The sequence below is a fragment of the Canis aureus genome, chromosome 10 (genome assembly GCF_053574225.1).
Source record: "Canis aureus isolate CA01 chromosome 10, VMU_Caureus_v.1.0, whole genome shotgun sequence".
Classification (NCBI taxonomy): domain Eukaryota; kingdom Metazoa; phylum Chordata; class Mammalia; order Carnivora; family Canidae; genus Canis; species Canis aureus.
Genome location: NC_135620.1, coordinates 47,332,719 through 47,355,536, shown reverse-complemented (window position 1 = coordinate 47,355,536; position 22,818 = coordinate 47,332,719). Strand labels below are relative to the sequence as shown.

General features: G+C 40.0%; 1 protein-coding gene and 1 long non-coding RNA gene across 6 annotated transcripts in view; one reads left to right on the top strand and one right to left on the bottom strand.

Moving 5' to 3' along the window:
• Window positions 1-22,818, top strand: part of MOB3B (MOB kinase activator 3B) — a 190,484-nt gene that overhangs the window by 10,234 nt on the left and 157,432 nt on the right. The window contains exon 1 of one of the 4 annotated variants that reach the window (XM_077912203.1): window positions 20,328-20,352. The exons of the other annotated variants lie outside the window; for them this stretch is intronic. The gene's annotated coding sequence lies outside the window, so the exon portion shown is untranslated. Of the gene's footprint in view, window positions 1-20,327; window positions 20,353-22,818 lie in introns of those variants that run through there. 4 annotated transcript variants of the gene reach the window in all.
• The window catches only part of LOC144322329 (uncharacterized), a 40,615-nt gene that overhangs the window by 699 nt on the left and 17,098 nt on the right, over window positions 1-22,818 (bottom strand). Inside the window, exon 1 of one of the 2 annotated variants that reach the window (XR_013387966.1) lies at window positions 13,650-13,750. The exons of the other annotated variant lie outside the window; for it this stretch is intronic. This is a non-coding gene — a long non-coding RNA (uncharacterized LOC144322329). Of the gene's footprint in view, window positions 1-13,649; window positions 13,751-22,818 lie in introns of those variants that run through there. 2 annotated transcript variants of the gene reach the window in all.

The window sequence follows — 22,818 nt, the reverse complement described above, 5'->3', positions numbered from 1 at the left end:
ATTTTTGAAAATTGCCCAAATAAGATTATAAAAGTTATGATATGCTTTGAAGTTTAATCCTGTAAGTATATCTATGGCTGTATATATGTTATTGTTTGGATATAATCTAAAAAATTTACATTATATACATTTCATGAATCTGAGGCCCAGGATAAATTGCTCACTAGACCTGAATTTAACAGATCAAAGTGCCTTTCACAGACCCTGGCACAAAATAGGTGCTCAGTAACTATTTGCTGGATGCCTAAAAGATTGAAGCCATGTCTCAATGACAGGGAAATTATTTGGTGGTTTAGTTCTTTTGGTATAGGGACATGGGAAGAACAAAGTCAAGTATTAGGGAAATTGACAAGTTCACAGAATGGTAAGTAGGAGCTCAAACCTCCATTATTTTCTCTTTGGGGTATCCCATGGTCATGAGCACAGCCATACCTCTACTCTAGTGGTATCACATAGTTCTTTGTTGTTTGGGTGACTCACATACCTAACTGTCCAAACAGTTATTCAGTTTTGTATCCATGGCATCTCTTACATAAAGACACTAAATATTTGTTGGATAAGAAACTACCACATGATTTCTTTTGATTCTCAAGTTTGCTGTGGAAGCAAAACTATTGAGAGGTTCCAAGACCATTCTCCAAGACCTCCTCCTTCTCCCAACATTGCCACTTCTATATTATATCAGATGCTCCCAGCAGCTTTATTTTGTTTTGTTTTCATTATATCACCCCTAAGGAGACCCTTTGGACAGACTTAACCCTTGGTTCTCTTTTATAGCCCAACTTCAGATGATGCATGTAGTAACTTGTGCACAGAAATAATTTTAGCTCTTAGAAAATGATTCCTGGTGGGGATCCCTGGGTGGCACAGCGGTTTAGTGCCTGCCTTTGGCCCAGGGCGCGATCCTGGAGACCCGGGATCGAATCCCACGTCGGGCTCCCGGCGCATGGAGCCTGCTTCTCCCTCTGCCTGTGTCTCTGCCTCTCTCTCTCTCTCTCTCTCTCTCTCTCTGTGTGTGTGACTATCATAAAAAAAAAAATACTTAAAAAAAAAGAAAATGATTCCTGGTAAAAAGAAATTTACGTGTAAAGTAGATATTTAAGTAGATAAATATCATTTAAGTAAATAAATATCTGGTATCAGTAAAACCTACCCTCAGTTTTGGGATTACCTGAACAGTTTCCACCTGTACCCTTGTTTCTCTTGGTCCATTCAAATCCTAATTGGGCTTTCTTTCACTTTACTCACTGGGTGAATGTGGATTTCTTCCCAGACCACATCCAAGGGTGCCTGTAGTCTGGGAAGAAAGCAAGAGTGGAGTAAGTGATGGATAGAGATGTCCTCTTGTCTTGGATATTTATTTATTTAAAAGATTTATTTATTTATTTGAGAGAGAGAGAGAGAGCAGAGGGAGGGGGATAGAAAGTGGACTTCCTACTGAGCACAGAGCCCATCGGATCCCAGGACCCTGAGATCATGACTAGAGCCGAAATCAAGAATCTGGCGCTTAACCAACTGAGCTATCCAGGCACCCCATCTTGGATAAATATTTAAAAATATTTAGTTGCCATTGCAGGGATGAGGACAGGGTCTTCTTTTAATAACTGTCAGCTTGCATGGGGTCATAGGTTTCCTGACAGTTATGAATAACAAAGAAAGGCATTATTATGGGAAAATTTAAGTAGACTTTTCTTAGACTGATAGAAGACTCACATGCCCCAAATTTTAGGATTTCTGTAGTGTCTGAGAAATGCTTGGATTTGAGGATGGTGTCCAGGAATAATCTATTGGAACCAGGTAAAGTGGGCAAGAGTCTCTTCTTGCCAAGACCCCCACCGCTTGGTAGCCTGTGAAGTACAGAATCTAAATCATAGAATGTAGGGTTAGAAGGACACTTAGAGATAGATTTTTGAAGTCAGAGGGGTGAATTGACTTGTCCAAGGTCACAGTGCTAACTTGAGGGCAAAATCAGGCTGACATACAGGTCCTCTGACCTCAGTGCCATCCGTGTAAGCCTTTCACCAGCATGCAGAGAACTCTCGTCCCTCTGCCTCCACTAAGAGGAGCAGCCCATCTGCAGTCAAAGGAGAGGGAATTGTGGAGGCTGGAGGCTGTCACTATTTTGAAGCCAGAAAGGAAGGCCATAACTGAAGCTTTTTCTGATACTTCACAGGGGCTTCTCAGCTCTGTGGGGAAAATGATAGCAAAGGAGGAAACCCTATGTTAAGTCTGCCACCCCTAGTATTTCTCGAAGTTATTTAGAATTCTGTGAATAATGACTGGTTTCCCAGATTCCTGGATCAGTTCAGGCCTAGAGAAGTGGCTTGGAATAAGTTTCTTTGTTGTTGTTGTTGTTGTTTTTTAAAAGATTTTATTTATTTATTCATGAGAGACACACACACAGAGAGAGAGAGAGACAGAGACAGAGAGGCAGAGACACAGGCAGAGGGAGAAGCAGGCTCCATGCAGGGAGCCCGACGTGGGACTAGATCCTGGGTCTCCAGGATCACGCCCTGGGCCGAAGGTGGCGCCAAACCGCTAAGCCACCGGGGCTGCCCTTGGAATAAGTTTCTTGAGAGATTTCCCCTACGTCTAAAATTAATGTGTTTATGTATTCATTTACTTGTATCTCTAGTGCTTAACACATAGTGTACGTTCCATAAATATTTATTGAACAAATAGGTATATGTTTCACCATTTTACCTTATGACTGTATTTTAATTTAATTAAATTGAATTTCAGGGCAGCCCAGGTTGCTCAGTGGTATGGGATAGCCAAGTGGAGATGGATGTATGGGATTAAATGAGGATAGGAGACTGAACTAGATGGGAGAGATAGATTTGAAATTATTAGCAGAAGCTATAGGTGATAATTTAAGACCATAAGAATCAGTTGGTTTATCTAAGGTTGGAAGAGAAGTGTGAGCGAGTATCAGAACCCTAAGAAGCACCTGTGTTTAAAAAGTGGGCAGTGGAAGAGGAAACCAAGAAGGATGTTCACAGGGGCGTGAAGAGAATGAAGATGGAGTATTTTGACCCTCCATCTGTTTCTGCCTCTTTATCCAAATGACTCCTCATAATCCTTCTTAACACGTACTCTTAATCAGCCATTTTCTTTTTTTTTTAATTTTCTTTTTAATTTTTATTTATGATAGTCACACACAGAGAGAGAGAGGCAGAGACACAGGCTGAGGGAGAAGCAGGCTCCATGCACCAGGAGCCCGACGTGGGACTCGATCCCGGGTCTCCAGGATCACGCTCTGGGCCAAAGGCGCTAAACTGCTGCGCCACCCAGGGATCCCAATCAGCCATTTTCAATTAAACTGTATTGATTTATACCTAATCCCATTTTATAGATGAGCTGTTTGAAGGTCAGAGAGGGTAATTAATTTATTTTAGCCTAAGGTCAAAGTCTTTGTGCTCCTCTAACATATACCTTCCATGAAATGCATCTTGTTACGAGGTATGTACCTCTGAGACCTTGGCAGATGATCAACTGGATTGAAAGTTGGTTTGGTTATTTCACTTCTGCCTTTTGGGGCTATAGGAGTTGGGGTATGTTTCGGTTTCCTATGACTGCCATAACAGATTTCCAAAAACAGCATGGTTTAAAATAAGAAATTTTGTTTTTAAAGATTTTTTTTTATTTATTCATGAGAGACACACAGAGAGAGTCAGAGACATAGGAAGAGGCAGAAGAAGGCTTCCTGCAGGGAACTCAATGCGGACTCGATCCCAGGACCCCGGGACCATGACCTGAGCCAAAGGCAGACGCTTAACCACTGAGCCTAAAATAAGAAATTTATTTTCTCACAGTTCTGGAGACTAAAAGTCCAAAATCAAAATATCGTCATGACCATTTTCCATACAAATCTTCTTTTGCCTCTTCTAGCTTCTGGTAGTTCTTGGTAATTCTTGGTGTTCCTTGGCTTGTTAGATGCATCCAGTCTCTGCCTGCGTAGTCACATGACATCCTCCATGTGTCTGTGTCCCTGTGTCTTCCAGACATTGCCTTTAGGTATTTTTGGTAGCAGCCTGCATAGCTCCTTATTTTGCAGTTACTAAATATCAACTTTTCATGTAAATTATCAGTATTTTTCCCACCCACAATACAATGAAGATGTCATTATTCTTAAAGAGGAAATGGAAGTTTGGAAATATTAAGGGACCTGCCTGAGATCACGTAGCTAGAAACCTACAGAATCAGGATTCCAGCCCAGGTCTCTCTGAGGCCATATTGTGTTTTTATAGGATCTAGGGTTGTGACAGGTTTGGCGTAAAATCCATTGTGGTTTCTATGCACTAACAGCCTGTTTCATTCCCAAAAGGATTTGAGGCAGTTTACAAAATGTATATAAGAGAATACAAAGTATTTAAAGAAATCAGAGTTGAGGAAAAACATATATAAGTAAACAAGATGAAGTCAGTGGTATAGTTGGAACATAAGAATGCCTGTCATAATGTCCAGTGTCATTATTGAAAAGGGCTGCAGATCTGTCCCTGGGCTTTCTAGAAGCAAAGAGGAAATGTGATCTGTTAAAGTAATCACAGTGTCCAAAAGATAAAACAAACCTATCAGCAAAGCTAAATCCTCAGTAGAAACAATGTTTTTCTTGGTACTGAGCCCCGGGAAGCATTTCTCTGTGGGCCTTCAAGAAGAGAGCACTGTGGAATTTCCTGGGTAAAGACCCCAGCCTGCCTTACAGGAGTGACTACCACCACATGCGTTGCTGAGGTGATTCTTGTAACATCCCTCTGTATAGGCAGATGTCACATTGCCAATGCGCAGTTCCTTGGCAGGCATTCTGCAGGGGCTTATTGAGTTTTCTCATGTTGAGTTACAGAATGGAGTTCTTTAGTTCAGCCGAGTTTGGATAGCATGTCTTCACCATGGCTCAAAGTGGGGAAAAGTGTGGTCACTTGAGAATGTTGGCATTCTCAGGGACATTCAGTGTGGAGAGACTGCCTTGACATTTCCAGAGCCTCTGGCCAGATCCAATTCTGCATTTCTTATTATATGTACAGAGGAACGTCTGGGAAACCTATTTGTAGGCAAAGCTCTCCTCCAGTTAGTCAGAACTTGGAAAACAAGTTATTCTGTCATATTGACCCAGTGCCATAAGCCAAAGTGAAGTGTGCCCTGGATTTCCACATGGTCATGGCTTTGATTGGCTGTACTCCTCTAAGGGTGATAGTCCTAGATATGGCAATCCAAGGAAGTGGCTTATAGTTTTACTCTGCATTGAGGTGACTTTTGTTTCTTCTGAAAGAGCTTCTTCAGAAGTTGGGTAGCTTAAAATTCAAAGCCTGGATAGGCTTGTGTGATACTATAGGTAATTAGATATTATGACATGTCATTTTGGGATGATCAGTTTTTGCAAACTTGGCTATTTTTTATTTAATAGTAAGACTCACTGTGTGGAAAGGGCCAAATGGATGGCCCCAGAATTAAAATTTCTTTATAGTCCCAGGGGAGACACAGAAATTGGTTTTGCTTTATAAACATGCCTGCCAGGACAAGACAGTAACACTTCTTGACAATGTGATAATACAGTTTCTCATGGATGGTCCATGGGACAAAGAATGGTGAAATTAACTGTTGCCTATATTGCCCATCCATTCATCCACCCATCTCTGAGGATATGTTGCCTGAAACATGGTAATAAAAAAAGAAAAAAGAAAAGTTCATGTCCTAATAGAGTGTCTAGATTTCCAGGCAATAGAGAATAAAATTATAGGGTATTATAAGTGCTGTGAAGGGAATAAACAGGGCAGGAGGGTAATTGAGGTGATGGCTGAACTGAGTCTTGAAGGATGATGAATAGTCAGTCATGTAAAGAGCTGGAGGGAAAACATTTCAGGCAGAGAGAACTGGAAGTTCAAAAAGCCCTGATAGGAAAGAATTGGGGATATTCAAGGAACACAAAGGAGATTAGTTGGGTTGGAGTGAAGGGAATGGGAGATTGGTACTAAGATAGATTGGATGGGGTAGGGGATGGCAGGCCATGTAGGAGTTCTAATTCTATCCTTTTTTTTTTTTTTTCTAATTCTATCCTAAGACCAGTCAAGATACATGAAAGAATTTTAAGCCAGTGGGTGGTGTGATATGACTTGTGCTTTAGAGAGATTGCTTTGGGCACCCTTTGAGGGGAACCATTTGGAGAAGGGGCAAGAGTGGAAGCAAGGAACCCAGGTCGAGAGTAGATATTTTGGTATAGCAGATTAGAGCTCTGGTGGTCTAGATAAAAGAAGGAGCAGTGGAGATGGAGAGAAGACTGATTTGAGAGATGTTTTTAGTAAGTTATTTTGGATGCATTTGGGCCCAGGTGAACAGCTGTGATCATCAAAGGCAGTTTTTCAGAAGTGCCATTGATTATCCGTTTACATAAAAGGTCTTTACAGCATTAACAGGACAGTTTTTTGATAACCAGTAAGTAATGTTATTTGGCATTACATCTTTAACTTGATGGCCTTAAACTAGGTTGGGTCCCATGTACTTTGGACAACAAAACAAATAATTTACTTAATTGGACTTTATTATGGTTGAAGCTTCAGTTTCTGAGAGTGTCTCCTGATATATTTCCAATGTGCACACAGGACAAATACATATTCCTGTACACTTTAATATTTAAATAAAAAGTATTTTTATGATCAGTTTAAACTATGGATTACTATCAATGATCAAATCATAATGGAGGGATCCCTGGGTGGCGCAGCGGTTTGGCGCCTGCCTTTGGCCCAGGGTGCGATCCTGGAGACCCAGGATCGAATCCCACATCGGGCTCCTGGTGCATGGAGCCTGCTTCTCCCTCTGCCTATGTCTCTGCCTCTCTCTCTCTCTCTCTTTGACTATCATAAATAAAAAATAAAAATAAAAATAAATTTTAAAAAATCATAATGGAATATAGTCGTACAATTCTAAAGTTAAGAAAGTGATCCTAATCTGTCATTTACTAAATGTAGGTGAGAGCCTATACCTCACAACTCCAATTCCCACCAGCTTGTTTTTTTTTTTTTTTAAGATTTTATTTATTTATTCATGAGAAACAGAGAGAGAGAGGAGAAGCAGAGACATAGGCAGAGGGAGAAGCAGTCTCCATACAAGGAGCCCGATGTGGGGCTCGATCCTGGGACTCTGGGATCATGCCAGACACTCAACCACTAAGCAACCCAGGTGTCCCACCCACTTTTTTTTTTTTTTAAAGAAGTCTCAGAAATGTCTAGTTCTCAGAAAATGTCTACTTGCATGAATGCTCTTGCACAAACTATCCTTTCCTTCTTTGAAACACCGGTGCTTAATAAGCTGAGATCAAGATGTCCTTATCACTGAAATCAAGTAACAGCAGACTTTTCATGTGTCACAGAAAAATTAAATAAATTAAATGAATATTCTATATCTTAAGATTTTCAACAACATTCTTCTTAAACTTTTGGAACTTTTGATGGTTTACCTAGAGTAAAACCTAGTCTACAATGATATAGTTTTAGATTATTTAGTTATTTCATAACCCAGTATCTGATTTGGCATATGATGATTAGGTTTACTATTTTACAAATAATCTGACAGTATTTCATAACTTTGCAAAAATCTCAGGACTTCCAGATAGAGGCTGCTTTAACAAACACATTCAAGAAAGTAGAATGGATCAAACATGATAGAGGCATTTCTTACATATATAAAGTTTAGAACTGTGGTGCTTGAGCTCCGGTTGGCCTTTTCCCAAGCAGTGGTCAGGGACACAGAAACCCTCTATCTTGTAGCTCTGGCTTTCAGGGTTTCCAGGCTTATCTCCATCAAGCTAGGGCAGAATGGCAAGAGCTGGAGAGGTGTGCATGGGAGCATTATATGAGCAGGCTTGGAGGGGCACATATTACCTCCAGCCATATCCCGTTGGTGGAACTTAGTCACATAGTCATAGTCACAGCTAAGTGCAAGGGATGCCAGGAAATGTAGTACAGCTCTGTGCCCAGGATGAAGAGAGAATAGTGTGATAAACAGCTAGCCCATCTCTGCCATATTCTTGATTCAGTTGGAGAAACAGCTAGCAATCGCAATGTGTTGGCATTATATGAGTTGGCTTAGGGGTTGGGCTGGCACGATGAAACATGCTGTAGACACTCAATAAAGATTTTCTAGAATCCATAAGCAGCTTTCTAATGGGGTTATTTTCCTTTTTACTGAAGAGCAGCAACAGAAGTATTGTTGAAATAAAAAAATTTGTTTTTTTTCCCCAAAATTATACAAATAAGAGAAATTATTAATTTGGTGGCTTTTTAAAAAGCATGTTTTCCTTACAAGATATATATTTTGGTAGAAAGATACTGTCATTAACTTTCTTTAAAAAACAGAACCCATAGTTCATATTTCCCATGGAGACCAACCTGCAGAAGGTTCTTTAGTATCATTGCAGCTAATGTTACATTGGGCATCAAGCATGCGTCAAGCACAGCGTTACTAAGTTTGCATATAGCATTTCACTTTATCACCAAAAGAATCTACAAGATTTACAGTTTTTGAAAAACTGTAAAATGTAAAAGTTTTTTTAACTTTTAAATTTTTATTATTGAAGTTAATCTATTAAGTGAAAATAAATGTCTTGAGTGTATCATGTTCTAGATAATTGATTTCTAAGAATCATTTCAGAGGTGAATGATTATCATTTCCAAATGCTGAATCTGTAGCACATGATTTTGTAACTGGACGTTATTCAAAAGATATTTGTTGAGTGTCTACTGTGTATCAGACACTTTTCAGAAGCTGGAGCTACTCTGACTCACAGATTCTTTCAGCCTTGGCCTCACCAGTAGATCTGAGGGGACTTAGCCAAATAGCCATGGTAGCTGCTAAAACAAGCACCAGGGGACAAACCATTCAGTGTCATCCCCTGTACTGAATGCCATTGTGTAGCTGTTTCCTGAAACAATGAAGAAATCAACTGAGACCTGGAAACTCCTCATCAAAAAGCAGTTTGTTTGTTTTGTTTGTTTGTTTTGCCAGTCCTGGTTGCTGTAAGCTGACTTACTCTAAACCAGTGTGTATTTATAAGAGCCTGTGTTATGAGTGACATGCTAAGGAATGCAAAGTAGATTGAAAGATGCCCAGTAGGGAGAAATTAAGCACTGTGCATGATATGACAAGTAACAAGACTGGGATGATGAGTACATACTTTGTGAATTTGCAGATATACAGAGGACCCTTCTGGCTGGAAAGGTATCAGGGAGAAGGAGGCAGTGAAGGATAAATAGAAGATACTTTTAGGTTTCCCCATTCTACCTCTTATTAGCTGTGTGACTGTGGGGGAATGTCTTACCTTGTGGAAGCCTCAGTTTCTTTATCTGCAAAGGAGGAACCATAACACCTAGTCATAGACATGATGATAAAAATGTAAAGTGCTTAGCACTTTAGTGTCTGAAGTATGGAAGACACTCAGTAAATAATATCAGAAAATACAATAAAAACTCAGTAAATAATTTTGAGTTTTGTTTGTAAAGTAGCAATATTGCATCATAGGACTGTGGTTAAGATGAAATAAGATGACATAATAAAAAGGGCTGGCATAGTGCCTACCTTGTGGTAAACATTCAATAAATATTTACTACTATTATTATGGAAGAAGAGATAGATGAAAGAAGGCATCTCAGACATACAGAGGAGGCACATAGCCTGGTGTGGGCTTGGCAAGTTACCCAGTACTCTAGTACAGAGGATTTGTTCAGGTGAGTAGATAGTTGATGGTTGTAAAAATGTGTGAAACATAAATGAAGAGCCTCTTAATTAGGGATACTGAAGGGATACTCCAGAAGAAAGTCCATTGAATGATCTCTGAATATTCTTCTGAGATTTTGTGTATTTCTCAAGCTTCCAGTGATTTCTGAGAAAGACTACGGTGAATCAAACATCCATGCAGTAGAGTTCCAGAGTTATAGCCTGGAACACACCAGAAATAAGGGAATGAATGTACTCCTCTCTATTTTGACAGTAGCAACCATTTGCTGAAAGAAGAAAACGTTTTAGTTTTCATGTGGCAGTCTGCCTAAGTATTTGATTTGACAGGTAAGGGAGGAAAGCAAAACTCATAAGTATATTTGGTGACACACATTTCCTGCTCATTTTTTTCCCTTTAGTTTTGAGAACAGAGTTAAGGAAAAGGAAAAGAGAAGGAAAAACAATAACAACAAAAAACACCTAACTCTCCAGGAAATGAGTGTCCAGGCAGAACTGAGACACCTGAACAATATGTCACTTCATAATACGTTGTGTGTGTGTGTGAGTCAGTGAACGGGTTCTGGGTTTGCCAAAGTGCACCTGAGGGCTCGTGGAAGAGAAGAACTACTCCCTCATGGCAGGAAGCATGGCTTCAGGCATTAGGCTCTTAAGAGGAGCTGGAGATGTGCAGACACCTTGTAGAGCTGTTTTCATGACATTGACCAAAGCCAGAGGACAATCTAGTGCATCATTCCCAAAGTGTTCCATGAAATGTTACATGAAAAGTAAGTTGAATAATAGTGAAAGGGAATATAAGGGAAGAGAGAAGAAATGTGTGGGAAATATCAGAAAGGGAGACAGAACGTAAAGACTGCTAACTCTGGGAAACGAACTAGGGGTGGTAGAAGGGGAGGAGGGCGGGGGGTGGGAGTGAATGGGTGACGGGCACTGGGGGTTATTCTGTATGTTAGTAAATTGAACACCAGTAAAAAATAAATCAAAGAGCAGAAAAAAAAAAAAAAGAAAAGTAAGTTGAGAAAATTTAAAATTAAACAAGCTCAATAGGTTTCTTTACTGGAGGATTCCTCAAGACCTTTGACATGCCAGCATGAATTGTGAGTGTCCAAGGAGTGAAAGTATGAATTCTGTATTCCCTAAACTTACTATAAAGTGATAATTTTTGATGTAGAATATACATATAGTGGCCTGAGCAGCCCCCCTCGGGCAAGGCTGATTCAGGATCAGGAACACTAGGTTAAATTGTTTTTTGTTCTTGCCCTTCCCAGGGGATCCAGATCTAGACATGGATGTTTACGGGCAGCTTTGCCTTTTCAGCAGCCAAATGGGGGTCACTATCCAGGAGAGCACAGTCATTTGGAAAAACCTGATGGTAGGGATGGTAGGGTATAGTAGGGAAAATAATACCCACTCCCAAGATGTCTACATTAAAATCCCTAGAACCTGAGAATATATTACCTACATGTCAAAAAGGACTTTGCACATGTAGTTAGCTTAAAGTTACTGAGATGGGCCATTATCCTAGAGTATCAGGGTGGGCCTAGTGTAATCAAAGGGAGGCAAGTGGGTAAGGGTCTGAGGAGATATAACAGCAGAAGCAGAGGTTTGAGGAGTGTGGGGCCATGAGTCAGGGAATGTAGGCAGCCTCTAGAAACTGGGAAAGGCAAATAAATGGATTCTCCCCTAGAGCCTCCAGAAGGAACACAGCCCTGCCACCCATTTTTTTTATGATTTTTATTTTATTTATTTGAGAGAGAGAGAGAGAGAGAGTGAGAAAGAGAGCACAAACAGGGAGAGTAGCAGAGGGAGAGGGAGAAGGAGAGAAGCAGGCTCCCCACTGAGCAGGGAGCCTGATACGGAGGCTCAATCCCAGGAATCCGGGATCATGAGCTGAGCTGAAGGCAGGCGCTTAACCAGCTAAACCATCCAGGTGCCTCCATTTTAGATTTCTGACCTGCAAACTGTAGAGTAATACATTTTTGTTATTTTAAGCCACTAAGTTTGTGCTTAGGTAATTTGTTATAGCAGCCATAGGAAACTAATACATGGGATTTGATATTGGCCTCACCTTTTCTGTGCTTGAAAGTACATGGATAATATACCTCAGTACTCTAAGGTACTGACACTTGAGGGAGAGGCCTGCTACTTACCTCTATCAGACCAAGGGAATTCTGCTTTCTGGATGTCCTTCCTCCAGCTCCCTACTCCCCAGGGGCCAAACATCATTCTGGCTCTTGCTGCCCTGCTTAGATATGCAGTGACTAATCATCAACAAGCTCTGAAAGAAGCGCTGCGACTGGTCACTGGTCAGTGATGTGTACCTGTTATTTGTGGACTGAAGAGCCACTTGCCCAGTTTGTACTTCTTATATATACTAATATAATATTCTGTGGCCACTGAAATCTGAACCTGGTTGTTACTGGAGTAGTTATTTAACCAGACCATGGTCATTGAAATGTATGCTTATTAGAACCATAAAAAAATGAGGATTGCATATATTTAAATTATGGCACAAATTCTACAGTATGATTGCTTTAACTAGACTGGTGGGCAGTCATGCCCTCATGCATCACTGAATGCCAGAGTCCGAATGTGGCTGGTGCAAGTGTTAAGGATGACTGTAAACTACGTATGAATTGGAAGTTGAGTAAAGGAGTTGCGCCTGGGTGGCTTAGTCACTTAAGCATCTGACTCTTGATTTTGGCTCAGGTTGTGAACTCAGGGTCATGAGATTGAGCCCTGCGTGGGGCTCTGCACTGGGCATGGAGCCTGCTTGAGATTCTCCCTCTTTCCATTTGCCTCTCCTCCCGGCCTACTCTGTCTAAAAAGAAGAAGGAGAAGAAAGTAGTAGTAGTAGTAGTAGTAGTAGTAGTAGTAGTAGTAGTAGAGTAGTAGTTGGGCAGTTGGGCAAAAGATAGTGCAGCATTATTTGTATCTTGTTTCTGATGATCACAACTCAGTTCTCTAGGAAACAGATTCTGAGATGCTGAGATTGAGTTTTATTGGGGACTACTTATGGAACAACAAAGCCTGGCAGCAAAACGAGGGCATCAGAATTAGGTAGAGGGGAAGGTTGACTGTGTTACAGGTGGGGTTGGTCATGGTGGGCTCTGGAACACAGATGGCTCTAAGGCAAGGAGGCTGGGTCTTTGTGTCCATCCGCCAGTCACTGGATAGGGGCTGCACAGACCTCAGTAGATAAAGGCCCTCCAGAAAGGCCCTCAGATGAGAGCTGGCAGGCTCCAGTACTCCCAGCAATAAATGCTCTGGGCCTAAAGGGATCTGGGCTGCACATCACAGGGCCCACTATACCAATTATTCTATGATGCTGGTGCCATCAGACAGCCAGACTTTAGAGGGGCCTGAGAACTATTTCTAGCAAAACTCAAGTCAGAATCTGGGGCAAGTGAGCAGAAGAAGAGACAGATTTCCAGGAGAGCTGACAGACTGCCGGAGGAGGGAGGCAGGACCACCAGCCTCCAGCCCAGAGCTCCCTGCTTCCCACAGTAAAGAACAGAGTAAAGGCCTCCGGGGCCTGGATTGGCCTCCACATGACAACTTATTAATTTGAGAGAAGTTGAAGGTCTTGTGCGTTGGTCTTGTCTGGGCCTTTTGGGGTACTTGGACTCTGAACTGGAGCCGAGGGAGGAAATAACAAAAACTTGAAATAGAAAGTTGCTAGGTTTGATGTTTATAAGTCAGTTTTTCCTCTAGTAAAATATAGATATCTTGTAAAGAAGAGATGAAGGGTTTTTTTGACTGCCTGCCCCTCCTCCCCCATCCTCCTTTTTTCTTTTTGTTTCTTAGACCCTGCACATATAATCCGCTCCTCTGCAGTTTACCAGGCTCTTTATCCAGTCATAAAGAACTGGATGCCTGGAGTCTGGCTCCCGCCTCCCTGAACTGAAAAGCAGTGGAGTCAGTACCTCTCATTCTCCGAAGTGACTGATCAATTCACACTGAAGGTTTTGGGGATCACCCCCTGCAAAGGAGGGGCTGGAAGATCCCTGAAGTCAGTAGGGAGATGACCAGGGTTATAATAGAGGACTTTGTCACAAAGGGCTGACAGTGTGTTTTAGAATTGCTGATCTCAGTGCTTAGGCTAAATGCCAGATAAAAAAAGATTAGTGCACACTTCATGTGATATTCTCTTTAGAAAGCCTGAAGATGCCCCTCGCCTGTAAGGAGTTAGTTTTGACATCCTGGTGGACTGAGCGTTGGGAGGCTACCCACACAGGCTCTTCATCTGGAGAACCAAGTTTGATGTGTTGAGGGTAGCTGCCTGGAGAGGCTGAGTTAGAAAAGATGCTGAAGATGGGAAGAGCTACTGGCTGAATGGCTGATGGCTGCCCTGACTGGGCACCTGTGCTTTGGGGTAGGGGGTGGAGCAGGGAACCTGCTGTATGTTTGGCCATCTGGGGGCTCGAGTTTCCACCAACAGTTCTCAGTTGGCTGAAAGGTGTTTTCGTTTGTTTGTTTGTTTGTTTGTTTTAAAACATACCCAAGGCTTACCTTTAACCCATGGTGGGATATATTACAGTTTTTGAGTTATTCAGAGGTAATGTATTGAACGTAGGATGGTAAGTTGAAGAGGTACTTTAATTGCCTAGTCTCTAGACTTTAGGGAAAAAGTGAAGAATAATTAAATCCCCAAACGAGGGTTTGGATGAGGAAGAGATAGTGGAATTAGAAGGTATAAATAGTCTTTGGTGTTGATATTGTGTAGGACACACAGATCGGTGACTCTATTTGTATAGTTCTAGGTAGGTCCTGTGTGTCTGGACCAGTGGATATAAGGTTTGTTTTGGTTTAAAATGGAGAATTCTCTCATCTCATTTGATCTAATAGCGGGCAGTGAAGTATGACAATAGGGCTTATAGCACTATGTTTAGCAAATGATCACTAGAAAGTGAAGATCTACCTGATTGGTAGGGAGAGGGAATGTATGTGTTTGGAAAAAAATTGAGAGAGCTGAACTGGTGGCAAAAAAGTGAAGGACAAACATGGTTAGGGTCCTTATCCTTTTTGTTGATAGTGTTGCTTTACCTGAAGGAGCATCAAGGACTATGTAGAGGTAAAAAAAAAAAATGTTTTTTAAGATTTTATTTATTTATTTATTTGAGAGAGCCAGAGAGAGAGAGAGAGAGACTGAGACCATGAGCATTAGCAGTGGGGAGGGGCAGAGGGAGAGGGAGAAGCAGACTCCCCACTGAGCAGGAAGCCTGATGTGGGACTTGATCCCAGGACCCTGACATCATGACCTGGGCCAAAGGCAGCCACTTAACTGACTGAGCCACCCAGGCATCCTATAGATAAAATGTTAATTATAATTTTAAAATTTCCTTTCACCCAGCAACATCTGCAAAAAACAAAGGCTGCCCCAAAATATCAATTCTCTGACACTTTCCCTTGCTGGAAGTATATTACTTTGCTTAACACGGAGTCCTCATCTCATAAATAGCATTAAAAAAGAGATTTTTTTAAAGATTATATTGCTGTAATTGGAGTTTTAAATTAGGACTCTTTTCGTCTGTTCGTGAAGGACACCTGTTTGTGCTTTCTGTAATTTAAATTGCATGATAAGGCAGCTTGCAAAAGAACTTTGCATTTCTCACAAGACACCTTATAGGTAGAAAGTCAGTTTTCCGAGTACAGGGAAGTTGAGATGTAGAAAGAAACTAATCAAGGTGAAACAGACTCAAAGTGACTTTGGCACCTCCATTCTGGATATCTGGTTTTTGGTATACTCACTTTAATGGGGATTTTTAAAATCATTATTTGAAGTTTTCAATAGTTCTGAAGTCTATTCAAGTATTCCACAGCATTTAAGAATAAGATGTAGTTGGCTCAGCGGTTTAGCACCGCCTTCAGCCCAGGATGTGATCCTGGAGACTGGGGATCAAGTCCCACATCGGGCTCCCTGCATGGAGCCTGCTTCTCCCTCTGCCTGTGTCTCTGCCTTCTCTCTCTCTCTCTCTCTCTCTCTCTCGCTCTCTCTCTCTGTGTCTCTCATGAATAAATAAATAAAATCTTAAAAAAAAAAGAATAAGATATAGTTAAGCTGGTGTAAAAGACAGAAATCTAAGTTGAAACTGTATAAGACTAAAAGGTTGATTTTTACATGAAAAATTCACAAACATTTAGAGATACTTGTATATTGTGAACAGTTCAAAATAAAACTTATGGCAAAATTATAATTCTGTCTGATATAAGACAGCTCTGAAAGTTGTAAACAATATCTAAAAAAATCATGCCCCCAAGCTGAGATCCTTCAGTCTTAGAATACAGTTTTCCTGTACACACACACACACACACACACACACACACACACAGAGCCATTCATTTCCTGCTTTAACTTGTCCCTTGGAAGGTAGGATAGTGGCATAATATGACTCATTTCCCTCACAAATTGGATGTTGCCATCCTAACGAGAAATAGCATGGGTTGGAAAGCAAATTAGTAAATATTAAAGTGTCTGTCCTAGGAAACTGTTTAAGTTGGATGATGAATGATGGAGTTACTCATCTGAAAATGTACACTGGATTAGATGTGATTAATATTCCACTTACTAGATGAAGATGTCTTAACCTGACACATTTCCTTTCCATGTGCTTTAAATGAGGACCCTGAGTTCATCTTGCTGAGACTATTAGAATAGTGATTCGTTTACATGATTACTTGCTTCATGAGCCTAATGTGTTAATGGGCTTGCTTTCTTAGTCATCCTTTAGAGAGGGTTCTTATTTGATTGTTGAATCATAAAGAGACAGGGTTCTTGGATTCCAGCCTCATCCTCTGGCTTACCTGTGATTTTGCTTTGTTCCTTAGTCTTTTCATACATAAAAGAAATAAATTATTAGCAGTAGCTCTAAGTTGTAAAGATAAATGCATTTGCTTATTTAAATCCTCAAGCAAGATCTTTATTTTTTTCTAGTAAAATCTTTAAATTGTATAACTCTAGTACATTATTCATATTTTAATGAAAGGAGGAAAACATACCCCAGATGAATTTAGGAATTTGATTAGGGTAAATTGGTCAGACAGTTTAGAATTTAAATTCATGATTCTCTTCTCATCCATTTCCTGGATGGTAATTGATGCATATACAGATAAATTTAGTGACATGCTCTTTAAAAATTGTATGTTAAGATCTTGTTCTTTGAATCAGAGGTTATATCCTGGCATTCTATTTTGGCCCTCAGAGATGTTTTATTTGTTCACAGAATGCACTGATTTTTCTTTTTAGTTGTCAACTTCTAGAAACACAGAGAATTCACACAAAAATTGGGATTACCAGTTACTCATGAAAAATCAGGTCTGCCTGGGTGGTTCATTGGTTTAAACTATTGACTCTTGGTTTCTGCTTAGGTTGTAACCTCAGGATCTTGAGATCAACCATCCTCCTAACCCCAGAGGCTCCATGCTCAGCACCAGTCTGCTTGAATTCTCTTTCTTTGCCCCTCCTGCTCTTGCTCTCTCTCTTCCTAAAATAAATAAATCTTTTTTTTTTTTTTAAAGAAAAATCAGAAAAGCAACAGCTGCTAGTGCTAACTGTCCCCCATAAATAGTACGTATGCCCCAGCATTATTTGTCTCTTCCTCTACTGGACAGCTCAACACACTTGCGTATGAGACCCTGATTCTACAAATCACAGTGTTCTGTTGGCCTAGATGGGAAAATTGGCATTGAGAATAAATCCTTTAGGCATCAAGTGGTATTCCTATTCAAAGAGATTAGGTACCTGCAGGAAGATTTAGGGTACCTCTGCCTAAGGAACTGTTGCTTCCTAAGAAGTGTGTTCTAACTTTTTTTTATTTGTTTGTCCAAAAATACATTTGTAAATTGTTTACCAAGACTGTGGCATAACCAGCCCTCCCCTCCCAACACACACACGTCACAGCTTATTCTAGCAACTCCTCTAATTAATAGTCTAGCACAGCTCATAAGATTCCCAAAGCCAATTAAACAATGCTCACCCTGTACCTCCCAGTAGATTGGAGAGTAGCTTGGCCAACGCTATGATTGATATGAAAAGTAACAACGTCTTTTTAAGCACTTCTAGCACTGTTGTTACTCTATGAGGCACAAGCTTTCAACACAGTGGCCTTTTATCCTCTGTGCTTTTGGAGTGTGAGAACACCACGAAGGCTACAAGCCCCACAACGTTTCCTCTGGGCTGGGAATAAAGGTGGGGGAGGGGAGAGAGGAGCGGGCAGCAGGGAATGACAGTAGGGGGAGGGGGCTGGCAGCTGTCATCTGAATAGTATTTCCCTCTTTCATTATCCGTTGTTCTAAACCTCCATCCATTCATATTCATGGTTTCCACCTCTCTGCACACGGCCAAGGCTAACTTCCTTTGCACATTTTATTTCCTTGCCTGTCTGGGATTTTCATTTGGATTTCTAAGAATCATTGAACTGTTTCAGAAAAAGGATCAGCTAGTAGAAACTGGAGATGGTTGATAGAGAATCTCCTGGGAGGAATTTATTTAAATATAACAAGTTAATGCCAAAACTATATGGTATTAGTTAAGTTTATGTTCGCTGATCTTTATTTATTTTCATTTATTTCTTGCTAATCTTGTGATTATTTAATTCCATATGTATGAATGCTATATTCATGAGAGAAAAAAAATGAGGAAAACATTTTATATTCTAACTACCCAACCAGTACATATTTAATTTAGAAAATAAAACTACAAAAATTCAGGAGAACACAGAGAAGAAATTTAAAATTACCCTATCCTACCATCTAATTATTGTTACTTTTCAAATTTGTTTCTTTTTAGTCAAACATGTATGTATATTTTTAGGAAATTGAGGTAATTTTAGACAAGCTGTTTTATCATCTACTTGTTTATGTGTAATACTAAATCATAAATATTTCCATATCTTTAGATATTTGTGTTAAAGCTTTTAAAATATCTTTGTAGAATTACATTATATGGGTACCCCATGATTGATCTCTCTTTAGTAAGATAGGTTTTTCACATCCAAACTTTGTGCACATCTATGATTTTTCCTTTGGAAAAATTCCCAGAAGTAATTTGTGGGTCAAAAGGTTTAATTGGGCTTTATGGTGACCCCCAGGAAGGTTGAAGGAACTGAATGAACCTCCCAATGCCATTTTATGAAAGCTCTAAATAAGGAACTTTTCTGAGGATGTCTTTTTGGGAAGCTGCTCTCGATATTCTTTGGCTGCTTTTATCTAGATTTTCTTTTTCAACCTAGATATTTTTACTCTATAAAAAAGACTAACCATTTAAGTTTCTTAGTTTATAGGAAAATGTTTGGAAAAAGCCTAGGCCATCTTAATCATCATCCCAATTAACGTTTGTTTTATATCATAAATGGAAGACCAACTCTTCTATAAGAAAACATAAAAGTCAGCTGGGGAACATGTATTTGCTTTGAGAACTCTTGGCCAAGAAAATAAAATACTTAAAAATGACAGCAAAATGAGGCCATCGGGTGCTAAAAATGTTAAATTTTTTTAAAAAATATTTTATTTATTTATTCATGAGAGAGAGAAAGGCAGAGACACAGGTAGAGGAAAAGCAGGCTTCATGCAAAGAGCCCAATGTGGGACTCCATCCCTAGACCCCAGAAACACACCCTGAGCGAAAGACAGACAGAAGCTCAACTGCTGAGCTACCCTGGTATCCCAAAAATGTTAAAGAGTGATTTTAAAGTTCTCCAGAAGCCTAGGAAGAGTGTGTTTTGTAGGCCACTGTGTTGAGAAAGATGCAGTTTAGAATAGGTAAATTCCGTTACTGAGAAACTCTACTATGTTATGACTATCTGGGGTGACTTGAGTCAGAGCTAAGCTTTAAAACATGTCCAACATTCTTTGAATGATTGGTGAAATTCGAATATAAGCTGGATATTAGATAATAGTATACTAATACTAATACTAATAAAGGAGGGGGGAGGAAAAGGAAAAACAAATGTGGATAAATCTGGGTAACCTATGTGTGGTCATTCTTGCTACTGGTTTTGCAACTTTTCTGTAGGCTTGAAATAATTTCAAAATAAAAGGTTTAGTTTCTCTCTTTAAAAAGAAAGAAATAAAACACATCCAATTATAGTCCCCCTTCTCATAAATGTAATGCACCATATTTATTGGAGTCTTATTATCCTATTGACAAGATGACAGCTAACCACCCCCATATCTTTAAGTATTTAGGCTACACAACTAAAATTTTAAACGTATCTGGAGAGGTTTGGAAGTAGATATTATATGGTCTGTATTGTATGCACGGTATCCCAATTTGCAACAAAAGATCCGTAGGAACACAAGCCCTGAACTGTCCAGCTGAATTAGAACTTAAGGCTCTCATCCAAAGAATCATGTTATATAAACAGATCAAATCTGGATAAGTACTTCTTGGTATCATCTAATGAAACTTAAATTTTCAGTGGTCCCTCCGAAATTTAACAAGGTTTCTTTTCTTTTCTTTTTTAAGATTTTATTTATTTGTGCATGAGAGAAAGAGTGAGCAAGCGCACAAGCAGGGGGAGCAGCAGGCAGAAGGAGAAGCAGGTTCCTGGGTGAGCAGGGAACCCGATGTGGGGCTCAATCCTAGGACTCCGGGATTTTGTCCTGAGCCGAAGGCAGACACTTAACCAAGTGAGCCACCTACGTGTCCCTTTAACAAGGTTTCTAATTCCTAGCAGTAAAAATGGATGTTGCTATAGTAGCCAACTTGGCCAGTGTAACCTCCTGTTGTCTATGCAGTAAGACTAACCGTGTAAAGGTTACATGACTTGATTGTACAATCTGATGCCAGTGTGAAACTCCAGTTGGAAAACTCACTATATTTTGTCATAAAAACAATGAAGGGTTTTTAGTGATTCTTAATTACTTAGAAAATCTATAAATCGGAGCTGTTACATGCCTTAGAAGAATATCTATGCTAATTATAATAATATGTTGCCAGCATGATTGTTTTGTAAGAGATGTCCAGTTGAGGTGCTGGAAACTGTAGTTACTGTTCCTTAAGGGAAGAAGACCTCCCATGAAAGGAGAAAGGAGTTCTGGATCTTTCTTTCTTTTTCTTTCTTTTTTTTTTTTTTTTTTTTTACCTCATGCCTGTTAGGATGGCCATTATTTATTGGTGTTCAATTTACTAACATACAGAATAACACCCAGTGCCCGTCACCCATTCACTCCCACCCCCCGCCCTCCTCCCCTTCTACCACTCCTAGTTCATTTCCCAGAGTTCGCAGTCTTTACGTTCTGTCTCCCTTTCTGATATTTCCCACACATTTCTTCTCCCTTCCCTTATTTTCCCTTTCACTATTATTTATATTCCCCAAATGAATGAGAACATATAATGTTTGTCCTTCTCCGACTGACTTACTTCACTCAGCATAATACCCTCCAGTTCCATCCACGTCTCCACCAAACTACCTAGAAAACCTTCAAATTATCTTTTTCTTTCTTTTCTTTTCCTTTCTTTTCTTTTCTTTTCTTTTCTTTTCTTTCTTTTCTTTTCTTTTCTTTCCTTCTTTTCTTTCCTTCTTTTCTTTCTTTCTTTCTTTCTTTCTTTCTTTTTTTCTTTTTTTTTTCTTCCTTTCTTCCTTTCCTTTCCTTTCCTTTCCTTTCCTTTCCCTTTCCCTTTCCCTTTCCTTTTCCTTTTCCTTTTCCTTTTCCTTTTTCCTTCCTTCCTTCCTTCCTTCCTTCCTTCCTTCCTTCCTTCCTTCCTTCCTTCCTTCCTTCCTTCTTCTTTCTTTCTTTTCATTTATTCATGAGAGACAGAGAGGGAGATAGGCAGAGGGAGAAGCAGGCTCCCTGCAAGGAGCCAGATGAGGGACTTGATCTTGGACAGCGGGATCACGCTCTGAGCCAAAGGCAGATGCTCAACCGCTGAGCCACCCAAGCATCCCTCTGGATGTTTCTTTTTATATTACAGTAAAGGGACTTCTGAAATTCTATATTTTTAGAGTGAATGTCTAAGATTGATCTTTCCCAATGGTTCTTTTGCTTGAATATTAAGCTCAATAAAGTATGTAACACCAACAATACTAATAATATATGAAGCTGTTCCAGTGATTAAGAAATGTGAAGTTCAAACCCATTTAGATTTTTATACATCAACCAGTAGTAATTCCCCTGAATTTCATTCATGCATCATGTTCATGTATCTGTTCTTTCATACATGTATTAACTCATACCTGAACTGAGTGTCAAAATTAAGTGCAGTAGATACCTGGAGCCATAAGGATAGGCTTCTGACCCTCAAGGAGATCACAGCCTAGTGGCATAGAGAGAAGAGTTCTAAGTGGTAAGTGCTACCAGCAAAGTGGACTTGATGAGTGCAGGCACAGGGTTGGAGTAGGTAACCCTGTCTCAATGTCTGCTCTATCTCCCTCAACTTCATTCAGTTTATTTTGATTTCTGTTTTATTCTAGAGCCTATCTACTCCAATTATGGCATACTCACCAAGCAGTTTCTGCCTCGCTGGCAGTTTGTTAGAAATACAGCATCTCAGACCCTATGCAATCTGTTGAATCATAGTTTGCATTTTAACAAGATCCACATTTTGTCACATGATTAAAACTCCTCCTGTGCGAATCAGAGAGGTTCCATTACAAATGTATGCTCTTAAAAGAGTGAGCAGAGTTTTGGATTAATTGAGTAATAATAGCTCCCTTTCTGATGTGTTTATCCCTTGCCAGTGTGGCTACTAAATGATTCAAATATATGATCTTACTCATTTCTCTATATAACTCATTTCTCTGTATAACCTTTTCAAAAAAAGAATACGTATCCCCATTTTGTACATTGGAAAACAGAAGCTTACCGAGCTTAAGGGATGTGTCCAAGGCCTTGCAGGAAATAATAGCTGAGCCAGAGTATAAACCTTGGACTGCTTGCTTCCAAAGCCTTGCTCTCATCCCTGCAGCTCCTGTACAGACTCCCGAATGCTGGAGACGTAGCCCTGAATGCTTGCTTTACAGTTTCCTTTTATCTCTCAGTTTCACGATAGAAACTTAGTCCACCAAGCCCAAATAGCTCTAAAACTGGAATTAATTTTCTGTTCCAAGTAAAATTAACAATTACTCTAAACTTGCTAGCACAAAGCACCGGGCA